The sequence below is a fragment of the Panthera onca genome, chromosome C1 (assembly GCF_046562875.1).
Source record: "Panthera onca isolate mPanOnc1 chromosome C1, mPanOnc1 haplotype 2, whole genome shotgun sequence".
NCBI classification, from domain to species: domain Eukaryota; kingdom Metazoa; phylum Chordata; class Mammalia; order Carnivora; family Felidae; genus Panthera; species Panthera onca.
The window spans coordinates 196,485,209-196,499,442 of NC_138346.1; the positions used below are offsets into that span (position 1 = coordinate 196,485,209).

Consider the following 14,234-nt stretch of genomic DNA (forward strand, 5'->3'; position numbering starts at 1 on the left):
CCACCCGGGAGTGGTTATTTCTCCTTCCTCTGGGACACCCACGATTCTACTCTGTCTCCCTGGGAATCCTGACCCACCCTTGAAGAAAGGGTGATGGGAAACAGAGTAGAAACAGATATAGAAAGAAAGAAAGAGAGATGCAGTAAGGAAGCATAGCCTCCAAAAAAAAATAGCAGGAAAGGATACTTTTATTTTGAAATGTGTTCATTTTCCTTTGTTTTTCCTTTTATCTGGATGAAATGACAGTATGTTTGTTTTTGTTTTACACTGGGTACAGAATAAAAGTCTTTTATCTTCTTTCACAAATTTGACAGTTCTATTATATTTCTGACTATTTCAGAATGCCCCCCACTCACCCCGGGAATTAGATGAAGTATGGAAAGGACTGCCACTTTGGACCAGAGGCCTAGGGGCTTCCTACTTTGATGTCATGACAAGGGGGACCTTTCAAGAGGCTGGATCCAGGGGCACAAAGCCCAATTCCTGTTGAGTTCCCCAAAACTGTGGTCCTGAGTGTGATCAAGCCTGAATGCCAGTGGGGCCTGGGGGATCCTGAGGCCCAGAGAGGGTTGATTCCTAGCTCAAAGGCATATAGCACATGGCAGAGCCAAGACCTGATGTCCTGGTTCCCAATCAGTACACAGGAGAGGAAGAGCAGCCAGCTGAGAAGGCCCCCGCCTAGGCAAGGAAAAGGAGCACAGAGGACCAGCTGGAAGGGGGCTGGAGCAGGGCTGAAGAGGGAGGCGCTCAGAGAAGGATCTCATGTCTAAGGTCAGCAGGGGTGGAGGGGTACCCTCAGTCAGCACCTGCACCCCTCAGAGAGGAGGAGAACACAAAGGGGTCACAGGGTTGGGAAGTCCTCTCTGCGATGGAGACAACCCAACTGAACATGTCAGTAAGCATCACAGGATGGCTGCTGAGAGACCACTGACATCAACTTTACAAAGAAGAAAACTATGACCCAAATGAGAAGACACCAGCCTGTGGGCCATAGCCAGGCCTGGCTCAGGCCTCCTGCCTCCCCGCCATGCGCTCTTTCCACATAACCTTCAATCTCCCTTCAGTGGATTCTGGTGCCTCCTCCCACCCCTGGGGAACCTGGAGCCTGAGCAGAAGGAAAAAGGGAGTGGCCATGGCCCCCACAGCCCTGGGCACCAGGAGCGGAGTGCCTTTCTCTGTCCTTTACCCCAAGAACAAGGGACAGTTAGCCTGGACCCTAATCCTCTTCTCCAGGGCAAAGCCAGTTGGTGCCTGCCTACACCTGGGACCTCCTTTGCTGGCAACACAGTCTGGAGCCAGAATCAGCCACAGTAGGAACAAAGTCACCTGGGCAGCTGCTGGACCCACAGGGAGTTCCAAGTAAGTGAGGACATCAGGGGCGATAGCCCAAGGGGGTCCCCTGATTCCATGGCACGAGAGTTAGCCCTGGGACTTCGGTGATTTAAAGGTTTTGGAATTTTTTTTCCTAGGGAAGGGGCTTTTGCCCCCTCACACCCTGTAGGCTGAGCCGCTGGGCCTGCTTCCTCTGTTTACCACAAACCCCAGGCAGAAGCCCCTCCCTCACCAAACTGCCAGATCTACAAACCAGGAATGAGGTCCTGGGGCCCAGCAGCAATGTTCTTGCCACTGGGAGAAGGGAGATGCAGATAAGGGCTCCAGGAGGTCCCAGAAAAAGCAGAGCTGGCTGGACATGTGTGCATCTCACAGGTGTGGAATGCAGGGTCGAGACCTGGGAGAGCCTTGCTAAACCAGGAGTGGACTCTGGCTCCATCCCTGACTCTCCAGTGACCCTGGACAGTCCCCTTCATCTCCACCTTAAGAGTGTTCATTCTTCATTGGTTCCACAAAAGGGATGGGTAGCCCTGGGTGATGGGGCAAACTCGAGTTCTAAGGTTCTAGCTTGAGGCTGTCTCGGGGAAATTGCCCCACATTGCCCACCCCTTCACCCTCCCTCTTCCTCTGTCACACTCCTTCCTCCATCAAAACACACCCTCCTGTGCTTCTCAGGATAACTGGCTTATGGTTCGAGATGCTGCCCCCTTCCCATCCTCTGTGCATTCATAATAGAGCCACTCCTGAAAGAGTAGCCAGAGGTGGGATTTCAGGGACCACACCAAGCAGGTAGGCAAAAGTTTATAGGGACGGTAGAAAGAAAGAGGGGGCTTTTTGAAAATGACTCTATTCGGGCAGCACGAGAGCAGCTGTTACTGGATGGGCACAGAGCTGGCTAGCAGTGGCAGTGGCCCCCGTGTACCTGGCCAACGCAAGCGCTGCTTTTGGCCCAGGCTTCAGGCATCACTCCCTGTCCCCAACACCCCTACACAGGGTGCTGGCCATAACATGGCTTTTCCATTTCCAGGGGCTGCCTGTGGAAGAGAGAAAGACTGCATATAATGGTGGAAGGAGAGCACTCAGAACATTAGGATCCCAAATGGAGCATGTTAAGCATGCTTTGGTCCTTAACACCTCTGCTTCTGTCATACTCATTCCTCTGCCTGGAATGCCCTCTCCCTCCTTTTTTCCTCCTGTGGAAATCGTATTCGTCCTTCATCCACCCAAGGTGCAGCTATCCCAGGCTTTCAGACCTAGAAGAACTCAATCTCCCACCATCACGAACATATTGAGGCAGGGATCACATACCCCAGCTCTGCCCACTGGGTGCAGAGACAGGCTCAAGAAATGCTTGCTGGCTGGAACTGGCTAGTGCCAAAGCTGGATCTTGAAGCCACCCCAGCTCCAAGTTGGGGGGCAATCTTAGAGACCAGAGAAATCTCCTCCCTAAAGATGCTTGGATGGAAACTGAGCCCACAGGGTGAGCCCACTGTCCTGCCCCCCATCCCAGCCAGATTCCACACTGGGAGAACCAGAGAGAGCCAGCAAAGACCAGGAATGTTGTTTGATTGTTTGCCTTTTTAAAAAATTACAAAATAACTTACCCTCATTGTTTAACAATTCAAATAAATGAAAGACTATAAAGCAGAAAACTCCCTCATCTGGCTCCCAGAAATCAACAGCTGTTAACAGTTTGATTCAGGTCCTTCCAGGCATTTTTGCTTATGCATAAACAAAACTAGAGCTTTCTTTTACGAAAATATGATCATTCTTCATGTTTCTGTGTGTTCTGTGGAGTAAATTCCTACAAATGGAATTGTTGGTCAAAGGCTTGCTCATTTAAAGTATGTCGCTTTCCTGAGTAAATTGTTTATTTTATTATTATTTTTTTAATGTTTATTTATTTTTTGAGGGGGGAGGGGCAGAATGAGAGGGAGACAGAGAATTCGAAGCAGGCTCCAGGCTCCGGGCTGTCAGCACAGAGCCCAATGCAGGCCTCAAACCCACAAACCACGAGATCATGATCTGAACCAAAGTCAGACGCTCAACCAACTGAGCCACCCAGGCACCCTGAGTAAATCTTTTTCTTATTACGTGATCATTATAGAAAATTTAGAAAATACAGTCAAGACACAAAAAAGGAAAAATCATCCATCAGCCACTGTTCAGAGATAACCACTGATGGTGCTTGGGTGATAACATTTGCAGTCTTTTTTCCCATGTGAGTATGTTTATATACAAGAATCAGAACACACTTTCTTATTGCTCCATAGCCTGTTTTCCCCACTTTATAATAGATCGTATTCATTTTTCCAGGTTGTCAAAAGTCTTCTACGCATCAGTTTAACACCAAGAGGGATGTCTGATCTCAGAGCCCCTGGAGACCTGCTTTTCCTGCCCTCCTTTCTGAGTAGGGAGCCTGTTGCCACAGCTGCTCCAGGATCTAACCTTGGTCTTCCCCTCCTTTTTAGAAAGGGGAATGCCCTGAGCCCCTGCCTACCTCCACCCCTCCTGAGCTGAGGCCCCAACACCCCACTGATGGGCACAGAGCCCCCCTGCAACTGCTCCACGGATTACCCTCCTGTGCAGTAAGTAGAACCCCGCTCCTTTCCTCTACCACTTTCTTGAACATTGGGCTCCTCCCATCATGGGGTGGGGAGGGCTCAGGTGGACTTTGAGGCAGAGGAAGGCCTCTAGACTCAAGTGGTGGCATGTGGGATTCAAGAAAAATATTACTTACCCTTGTACTTCAGCCAGCTCTTTAGCCAGCTTTCCCCCATACTCAAGGGACAGGGCAAGGAACAGGGTCAAACCCATGCTAGGGGTGGTGGGGAGGGAGCTCAGCCACTTGAACATTTTCTGGTTCCTAAAGCAAATACCTAGCTTCCCAGCCCAGGCTCACCCTCTGCCCCAGGAATTTTCCAGCCAAATACTGTGGACTTGAGCGTGATCTTGGGCAAGACCCTTCTCTGCTCCAGGCGGGGGGAGGGTGGTGAGGGTGGGGGTGGATCTCAGTGACCTCACCAACATACCATGTGGTTCCTAAGGCATTTTCCCAACTCTGGAATTCTATAACCCAATTCGAAGCCATGTTTCCAAATGCTCTATTTTCTCTCCAAGTCCCTGCATACCTTATGATTTATTGAATCTAATTGTGCACCAAGCCTTGTTTGAAGCATTATTAGTATAATAATTATTATTAGCTGTCATCTCAGTTAATCCTTATGACAAGCCTGAGAGGAGGTACTACTTTTATCCCCATTTTACAGATAAGAACACTAAGTCCAGAGAGTTAAGATGATTTTCCAATTAAGCAGTAGAGTTCAGATTTGAACCCAGGGCTGGGTGACTCCCAAACCCATGCTCCTTGTCAGCTTCCCATTCCCATACCATCCTGCGATATGTGTGGGGATCTGTTTCCTTGCTACAGTTGGGGAAACTGAGGTCAGAGAAGGAAGGTGAATTCCTCAAGGTGACACAGCAAGTTCATGGCAGAGCTTGGTAAGTCCAGCTTACCCCCACCTACTGCCCAGCACTGGCTAATTTCCAAGGAGGGAAGTTGATGAATCAGAAAGAGCCCTTGAGCTGGAGTCAAGACACCCAGAACTGAATGGGGGTGGAGTGGCCAGGTGAGGAAGGTCATATTTGGTCAGCCCACACTGGGTTCACCCTCCCTGAGTTCAGTCCAAAGAAGTATTGCTTTGGGCAAGTTCTGAAGAAAGAAAAGGTGGCATTACGTGTGGGGTGGGGATGGTCCGGCCAGAGGATTCCCCTCCTTCTCTACTTTCCTCCAAAACAGCCCCACTGTGCTCTCCACTCTCTCCCTCTCTCTTTCAGTCATTCACCCAATAAACCTCTAGAGGGTGCCTACTAGGTGCTGTCACTGAGATAAGCAATGACAGGTGCATCCCAGGTCTCTATCAAAGAGTCACAGCACATGGGCAGAGGCAAGGCTAGAGAAGAGGCTGCTGGAGAAGCAGAGGTCTGCAGGATGAGGAAGAACTGCAGGATGGGAAAAGTGTACCAGGAAGAGGAAACAGCATGTGCAAGGTAGCCAGCGATGCCGCTGGAAAGGAAAGCAGGGCTGGGCCATGCCACTCTGTGAGACATCTGAGGACACTGTGGAGCCAGGACAAGGTTTTGCTTTATTTTTTTAATGTTTATTTATTTTTGAGAGAGAGAGAGCGAGCGAGAGAGAGAGAGAGCGCGCGCGCAAGCATGAGTGGGGGAGGAGCAGAGAGAGGGGGAGACACAGAATCCAAAGCAGGATCCAGGCTCTCGAGCTGTCAGCACAGATCCTGTTGGGGTTCGAACCCATGAACCGTGAGATCATGACCTGAGCCGAAGTCACGCTTAACTGACTGAGCCACCCAGGAGCCCCAGCAAGGTTTGAAGCAGGGGAGAAGTGAGGTCATATTTGCATGTGGTAGGGCAAAGCTGGAGGCAGGGAGTCCAAAAAGAAGGCTGAAAGGCTGGTAAGGCTGAAGCACAGGATAGAGAGAAAGACAGGAGTGAGAATTCTCCTCGGAGCACTGGGGGCTGTTTCAGAGCTGTATTGCTCAGCCCCACTCCTTTACTACAAGAGCCCCAGTGAGGACAGGTACAGCAAGCTGGCAGTTCCACGGAACAGGACCCAGAGCCCCCATGCTCTGGGGCCAGAGACCCTGGCCTCCGGGTCTGCCGGTGCCAGGACCCTCAGAGTGTGATCCTTGCAGTCTCGCAAACCGTGGCATCCCTGGGTATGTTTGTTGGCAGGGAGCTCATTAGTTCTGCCACAGCCCATCCCACTACTGGACAATAATAATCAGGAGGACTTTCCTTATGTGGGTCCTCTTGTGTCCCCACTGTTCCTAGCTCCGTCTTCTGTGTCCCCCAGACAAGAATGGCCTCCTTTTCATAGGATGGCCTTTTAAAGATCCAAGGACACCTTCCCATTCTTCAGCTGAATAAACTAAGGCAGTAGTACTGGATTCCTCTGCTGCCTAAGCACCTTAGCAGACACGAGAAAAGAGGAGTCAGCCCGGGTTTGAATCCTGGCCTTGCCACTTTCCAGCTGGGTGATCTGAGGCAAGACATTTCACCTCCCTAGCCTCAGTTTTCCTGTCTGAGAAATGGGAATGATACTATCTATCCTTACTCTGAGGGCCAAATGGGTCAATCTAATATTAATACATAGTGAGAGCTAGAATTTGTTGAGGGACTGTTGCGCGCCAGGTGTTGTCTTACTGGGCTGGCCCATTCTTCTTGGGAAACACGTCAACAGCATGAAGACCTGGCAGCATGCAGACCTGGGTTCAAATCCTGCCTCTGCCCCTTACTAACTCAGACAAGCCAACCTCTGCATCTCAGCTTCTCCACCTGGTAGGGGGGGTGGGGAATATCACGGGCAGCTTGTCAGGTTGGATAAGACAAGGCATATAAAGCACGTGGTGTTATTAACATCGCTTCTCTCCCCTAATAGTCCACAACCGTGTACCAAGTACCATACACTTCTAAGCGTAAACCACTGGGGGAAAGGAACTATTGGCTCCTTGCCCAAGGCCACTCAATCTTTGCCTCCAAGTCTGTTCTTGCCTCCTCCAGACCTGGGACCCCAATATTCTGTGGGCACAGCTACCGAGGGCAGGGGCACTGCCTGCCCCTGGGAGCAGTCTGCTACCCCTGCCCTGACTTCTCATTCCCTTTGGCCACACGTGGGTGGCTTGCAGCCTGCAGTGATCATTGTCCCAGCCCTGTTCTCCTCATCCAGTCTGCTGATCTTCAGCTGCATGTTATGGAAGACATGCTCCCAGTGGTCTTGGGCCGCCCACCCCAGCCCACCGTCCCCATCAGGGGCGCAGGTAAGCCACTGAAGGGCCAAAAGACTGAGGAGTTTCCATTTCTGTTTTATTCTCAGTCTCCTTGTGCATAACACTCGGGAAAAGCCCTATCAAATCTGCATTGCCCAAAGGTGTGATATATGTGACCCTTAAGTCAAGAGAAGAAATCCTCTCATGAGAAGAAACCATGTTGTATGGCCTCATAGTCTCCTGTGCCCTTGTCCAGGTTCTGTTGGACATTACTCACAAACCCTCAGGTCAGGAAGCCCATTCTGCAGCCCCTGTAACTGTGGCTCTGGGTGACTATGAGACCAAGGCTGCCCTTGGCCACATGCTGCCCACTATCTCTCTGGGAACCCCCCTTCCCTGGCCTGGTGGGGTCTCCACAGGGAACCTCACCAAGGGCAGGAAGTCTTTCTCCAGGGACTGGATGAGAGCATACCTGATTTCATCCCAACTGGGCACTGGCTTATCAGATTATCCAAGGCTTAGTGTACTTGGAATTTTCCACTTGTCATATCTTAAAACACCCACATCATCTTTGCTTTCCTGAGGTCATGGAGTTTCTGCTTATTACATGGTTCTTCTGGGGAACATGGCCTAAGCCCCTGACAGGCAAAGCCTGGATGGCATGGAAATTGCCAGGGCCCCGAACCCCTGTCCAACCTGGAGCCTCTCCTCTATCTTACCCACTGCCTGAGCTCTGGGATTCAGAGGAGCAACAAAAAGAGGGAGTGGGTCTCACACACCTAATACAAAAGCCCAGCATTCTCACCACTGCCCTAAGGTCTCAAACATTTGCTCTGACTGTCCGCCAGCCACAGATTCACGGCTCCTTCCACCCATCCAATGATACCCAGGTGTGCTGGGTGCTGGGTTCTTAAGGATAAATGAGATCCAGACTAGTAATCTAGTGCTTGGAACAGAACAATGACAATGAGAAGGCTTGGATGGGGTACAGGAGTTTGTGGAAGCATAGAGAAGAGGCCATTAACCAGACAGGGAAGGAGAGTTAAGGAAATTTCCAAGAAGTGGCATCTGAACCAAGAACTGAAGAATGACTAGCAGCTTGCTGGAAGAAAGGTGGAAGAGGATAGTATAGGAGGCAAAAACGGAAAGTACAGTGTAGGAGTTGGCAAAATATGACCCACTACCTGGTTTTACAAATAAAGTTTTATTGAAACATAGTCATATATCCGTTCACTTATGTATTGTCTCTGACTGCTTTTGCTGTACACAGCAGAGTGGAACAGTTGTAACAGAGATAGTATGGCTTGTAACGCATAAGATATTTACTATCTGGCCCTTAACAGAAAAAGTTTGCTGACTCCTAGAGGTTACAGAACTCAGACTTCCCTTTAGGAATATAAAGGCTGGAGGGTAGAGGGAGGAAATGTACAGCAAGCAGCTCACAAAGAGTCCTTAATGGATTGACCCAGGAATAGACATACCTGATTTAAACTATCTATTCAGATTCTCTCTTCCTAGGAATTTGAACTGTGGAATGTAAGACCCAGAGATAGAGTTGAGTCACAATAACGTCTGCGAACCTCTGCTGCTGAGGCCCCAACCTGACTTCACTAGTTACTATCTGTGCTAGCCAAGCTACTTCCTATCTAAGCCTTGGTCTCCTAGCTTGTAAATGGAAATAACTTAAATGGTTGCTATGGTTAGCAAGTCAGGTGCAGTTCTAAGCGCTTTAAATGCTCATTAATTTAATCCTTAGAACAACGGTATGAGGTAAGGACAATTATGCCATTTCACAGACGCAGAAACTGTGGCACAAAATGTGAACCTGCCCCAGGAAACAGGCAATAACAGACAGAACCAGGATTACAACACAGGCAGCGAGGGGTAGGAACCTGTCAAAGTAACTTCACAGGCTTGCGCGGATGAAATGAAATAAAGCGAGCGAGAGGCAAGGGCGGGGCATGGCACACAGTAAGCACTCTATTCTTTCAAAATGTAAAATCACCTTGGCCTCCGGCTCAAGATTTCGTTCAAAGCCCCTGTTTTTCTGCGTGAACTCATCACGTGACCCTCTCGGGTACGAAACGAACAGACATAGAGGAAATTTGAAGACAAGCCTCCCCGCACCCTACAGATCCCGGGTCCTTTTACTCTAGGACCCTCCCACTTTGTAAAGCGAGGCGGAAGTAGCTGGTGGGTAACATGCCCACTTCCGGTGTTACTTTGAGCCTTTCTAGCCCGGCCGAGACCAGGTCGCCGCCTTCCCACGCCGCTTTCGTCCCGGCCTGACCCCTTTCCTGTGGGAGCCCCGCCCGCGGCAAAGGTTTGGTTTTTCATTGGTGGAGGCTGGTAGCAACGTCCGTCTTTCAACCAATGGACTCCGCTCTCTCTTCCCTTTGGTGAAGTCAGCTTCTCCTCCGGGCCGGCAGAGGGCGCGATAGCACGGGGCTGGAAGCCTAGGAGGCTGTCCGGCACGGAAGTGACATCACGCCACCGGAAATCCGCGGACGCCGCGGTTGGAAGCCGTGCGTTCGGTGTTCCTTGAAGCCTTGGCGGAATCGTTTCCGCCCTCGACTGGTGCTAAGTGAGAAAACCGGGCTCCTGCAGGCAGGGCCTTGCGCGTATTCACTCAGCGAGAAACTCCCCTGAGACCAGCGCGCTCCCACACGGCTCAGCGGAGGGACAGCCCCTATGGGAGCATTCCTCCGCCTGGGGGGCCGCCCGAGGCTGGTCTCCCAGAAATACCCCCTTTCACAGATGGGGAAAACGAAACCCAGAGAGAGGGTAAGGTTACCAGTTTTAGCAAATACAATGCAAGACGCCCAGTTAGAGCTGAATTTCAGATAAACAAGTGACGTTTTTCTGTAAGAGTATCCCAAATACTGCACGGGATGATCGTTTACTAAAAAAGCGTCCGTCGTTTGTCTGAATTCAGATTTATCTGGCAGTCCTAGGCCAAGGCCACCTAGCTAAGTGGAGCAGCAGAAAGAGCTCTTGTGGCACCGTGTGTGCCTTCCTTCCTAAGGACCCTCCCTCCGCAGGGTCCTGGCTGCTTTGGAGCTGAGCCGAAGGGGCCAGATGCCCACCCGCCCCGCCCTCCATGACTAGTTTATTCAAAAGACACTAAACACTTAGCCTACAGGCACAAATCCAGGCTCCAAGTGACGCTGGCAATTAAGAGATACTCCATATCTTGGTGGGGTTAACAGATTGGCAAGAAGAAAAAGTAGACAAAAATTACCTTGTGATCAACCGCTCTTTAGTATGATTAGATAGAGGATACTATGAATGCTTACAAAGCAATACCTAACCAAGGCACAGAGGAGGAGAAAAGGGAGAGGTGCCTACGCTGAGATCTGAAAGATTCCTTCTTTCAGTTATTTATGGAACAGCTATGTATAGGGCACAGTTCTAGGCACTGGGGACAGGGCAGTGAACAAAATAAATCTGTGCCTTTAAGAGCTTAATTCCAAATAGACAGTATAGTATGTCAGAAGGTGAGCTATGGGGCGGGGTGGGGGAAGGGGAAGGGTACCAAGAGATAACAAAATGCTGGGGTGGGAATGTTAGTTTTTAAAGAGTGGTGGTGGGCAAGGCTTCACTGAGAAGGTAACATTTGAGCGAAGACCTGAAGGAGGGGGAGAAAGAGATCATGGAGCTCTTAGGGGCTGTAAAGAAATGGTGCCTGGCATGTCAGAGGAACAGAAATAAAGGAAATGGTGTATTATCTCCAATAGGATAGCTTCCTAAGGATATTCAGGGACAATCCTGATGTGGTGGTGTTTTGTTTTTTGTTTTGGTTTTGTTTGTTTACCTAAAATAATGCCTTTAGGATCTAATTCTTATAAAATGTGACCTCACCTAACATGGACAGGGGGCCATTTTGTAGAGGGTATTCAAAAAGGCCTTTCCAAGGTGGTGACATTTAAGGTGACCCTTTAAAATGAGAATGAGTCAGCCCAGGAGAAGCAGAAGGAACAGCAAGGGCAAAGGCCTGGAGGCAGGGAAGAACCCTGTAATTGTGAGGAACTAAAAAGAGGCCAGTAGGCCGGAGCATGGTGAAAGCAGAGTGGCAGATGAGATTGGTGAGGTAGGCAGAGATCTCAGCCAATTTTGCTTTTATTGGCATCACAGTGGGGATTGACTGAGGGATTTCAACAGAGGACTGACAAGATCAGATTCAGATTTCAGAAAGATACCTCTGACTGCTAGGAAGCTGCATCGAATCATTTTGCTGGTTGAATTTATACAGGTTTAGCTGTTCGTTCCAGAGGTGCCAGGAAGGGAATTTAAAATGGAGCAGAGTGTTGAGTGGGAACTCCCATCCTGTTGCCTTCCCTGTGGTCCCTTTGTAGCTGGAATGAGCTGGCCCGGGCAGGTCTGTTTCCAAGGGGAGGGATGACACCCAGAGAGCCACAGTTTCCCTCTAGGACAAGGGTAGACAGAGGTGACAACTGTGTCCCTTGGACCTCTGTAAGGCTCCCTGGCTGGGCCCTTAACCAGGCTGTCGGGGGAAGGAAGTGCGTGCTACCACCAGCCCACCAGGTCTCTTTCCTCTGATCTTTTTGAATATACTTTCAATTATCTTTTCCGAGGTCCTGTCATGCTTCTGTTCCAGAATCATGTGGGGCTCCCTACGGCCTACAGAATTAAGATCAGACTCCTTACTCTCATTCAGGCTTCTCTATGACCACACTGCCCTGTGAGTTCCGTTGAGGACTCCTCTGCATCCCCAGCATCTACTGCAGGGCATGGCCACGGTAAATACTCAAGGAATTTCCTTTCAACATCATTTACTGAGCACCTAATGATGTGCCAGGCCCTGAGCTGGGTGCTTTATACCATTTTCTTACTTAATCCTCACAGTAACCCTTTGAGGGCAATTTGGCAGGCGCATTTGACAAATGAGGAAACGTATTCAGACAGGTCAAGTTGCTATGTTTATTCACTTGTCCATTTGACATATACTTTTTGAGCACCTAGTTTGTTCTAAGTAATGAAGACCTAGCAGTGAAAAAAATAAAAGTTCTTGCCAAGCTCACATTCTGGAGGAGCTGACAGATGATGCACAGACCAACATGTAAGGGAGTGTGTCGAGTGCTGATAGGTACTGTGAAGAATAAAACCAGTTAAGGGAGAAGAGAGAGCCTGGAAAGGGCCTTTTCTAAAGAGTCATCAGAGAAGCCCTTGCCTGGGGAAAACATTGGAGTAGAACCTGAATGGAGTGAGCCCCACAGATAACCCGGAAAGGTCATTTCAGAGAGAGGGGGCAGTAAATGCAGGCCCAGCATGGGTGCCGTGCGTGGAGTGTTTGAGGAATAGAGGGGCCAGTATGTCTGGGGAGTAGTGAATAAGGGAGGAAAGGGAGCCAGAGAAGAAGTTGGACAAGGACTTTAAATGTTATTCTTGATGAAATGGGAATCAGGGGTGACTGGATCCAGTGCTGAGTAGAGTGGACAGTGGAGGGGAAGGAGGGGGCCAGTCCCTGGGTGAGAGGTGACAGCTTGTTCCAGGAGTGGCAGTAGCGGGTCTATTAACCTCCCGGAATAAGTAAGTGAGCTAGTAAGCCCATGGGAGGAGGCACAGATGGATTATGGGGAGGTGTTGAGAGGAGGGTGTCCCTTAGGTGAGGTCCCAGGGCAGGATGGGGTTGGGAGAGGCCACCAGGAAAGTGACCTCTGGGGCAGCCAGCATGGCACGCAGTTTCACTGCCAGTGGCTTGCTTAGGGAGGCACTCAAAGGAGGCAAATGCCTGTGCAGCCCAGGCTCCAGGAGACCCCGGTCAGATTCCCCTGTACAGGCCTGAAAGGCCCTCAACATTCTCCACGTGTTTAATACTTTCCACACACAAAAAAAGATGGAAATGACAAAAACAACTGAAAAGAAATGACTGTTTATTACCAAGTAAGTCACATCAACTTCTCTGTATAGCTTTCTCAGAAAAGTAAGTTTCACACATTTCTTGCAGCAAATGGAACATGAAACCTTTTGAAAGGCTCCAGTGAGAAATCTGTTCAAACTCCCTGCCAGCTGCTGTCACTTTAAAAGCCACAGACGCATCTCCCCAGTGAACCTGCCTCAGACAAGGTAATGAGTTAGGCCTAGATCTCACTGCAGCCAGCGGTCTTAGCAGGGCATCTGCTGCCTTTGGAAGCAGACACCCGCTTCCAGCAGAAGAACCTATGTTTGCCCTCTCCTTCCCTTTCCTCCAAAAAAGCAGGAGTGGGTCCAGGTCTGCTTGGGCATCAAAACAGAAGTCTCAGAAATGGCCTCATAGACGAGGGCTGAGCCCGGCATGGTAATATGTAAAACCTGGTTGTGGGTGAATAACTAAGGGGCAGTAGAGTGACCCTTCCTGATTGGTCCCTGAATCTCTTGGTGTCCTGTCAGCCTATTTAGTGTCAAAGTATCAAAAAGTAGGCCAAGCCTGGAAAAGATATCTCTGCTTTTGACAAGCACCCAGTTCACTCAGAACACACTGCCTCATTAGATGACCTCAGAGCCACACGCAGGACCCAGGACTGGCTGAGATGCTGAGACAGGATGACGAGATATGATATTATGACTTACAATAATAAATGTATATTTTGTTTTCACCCCCATTCCTGGCACAGAGATCTTAAAAATCTTTGGAATTTCCTAAGTGATGAGAGTGACAAAGGTGTCTTTTGTTATATCCTACCCTCAAACTCTGGGGAGGGGAGGAGGCTGGAGATTGAGTTCAATCACCGGTGGCCAATGATTTCATCAGTCCCGTGTAGGTAATGAAGCCTCCATAAAAACCCAAAGGACAGGGTTTGGAGAGCCTCCAGGCTGGTGCGACATGGAGGTGCTGGGAGGGAGGTGCACGCTTTCTCCACACCTTGCCCTGTGCAGCTCTTCCTCTGGCCATTCCTGAGTTACATCCTTTCACAATAAACCAGGAATATAGGAAGTAAAGTGTTTCCCTGAGTTCTGTGACCCATCCTAGAAAATTAATTGAACCCAAGGAAGAGAGTCATTGGGACCTCCAATCTACAGCCTGTTGGTCCAAACACAAGGCACAGCCTGGACTTGGTGATTGGTATCTGAAGGCGGGGGGGGGGGGGGGGGGGGGGGGGCAGTGAGGAAGTC

General features: G+C 49.8%; 1 long non-coding RNA gene across 1 annotated transcript; it reads left to right on the top strand.

Annotated features, from left to right (window-relative positions):
* Nucleotides 1–9,618: 9,618 nt before the first annotated feature.
* Nucleotides 9,619–13,320, top strand: LOC132672690 (uncharacterized). Its single transcript, XR_009607645.2, has 2 exons — nucleotides 9,619–9,905; nucleotides 13,090–13,320. It is a non-coding gene; the product is annotated as an uncharacterized LOC132672690 (long non-coding RNA).
* Nucleotides 13,321–14,234: the final 914 nt, after the last annotated feature.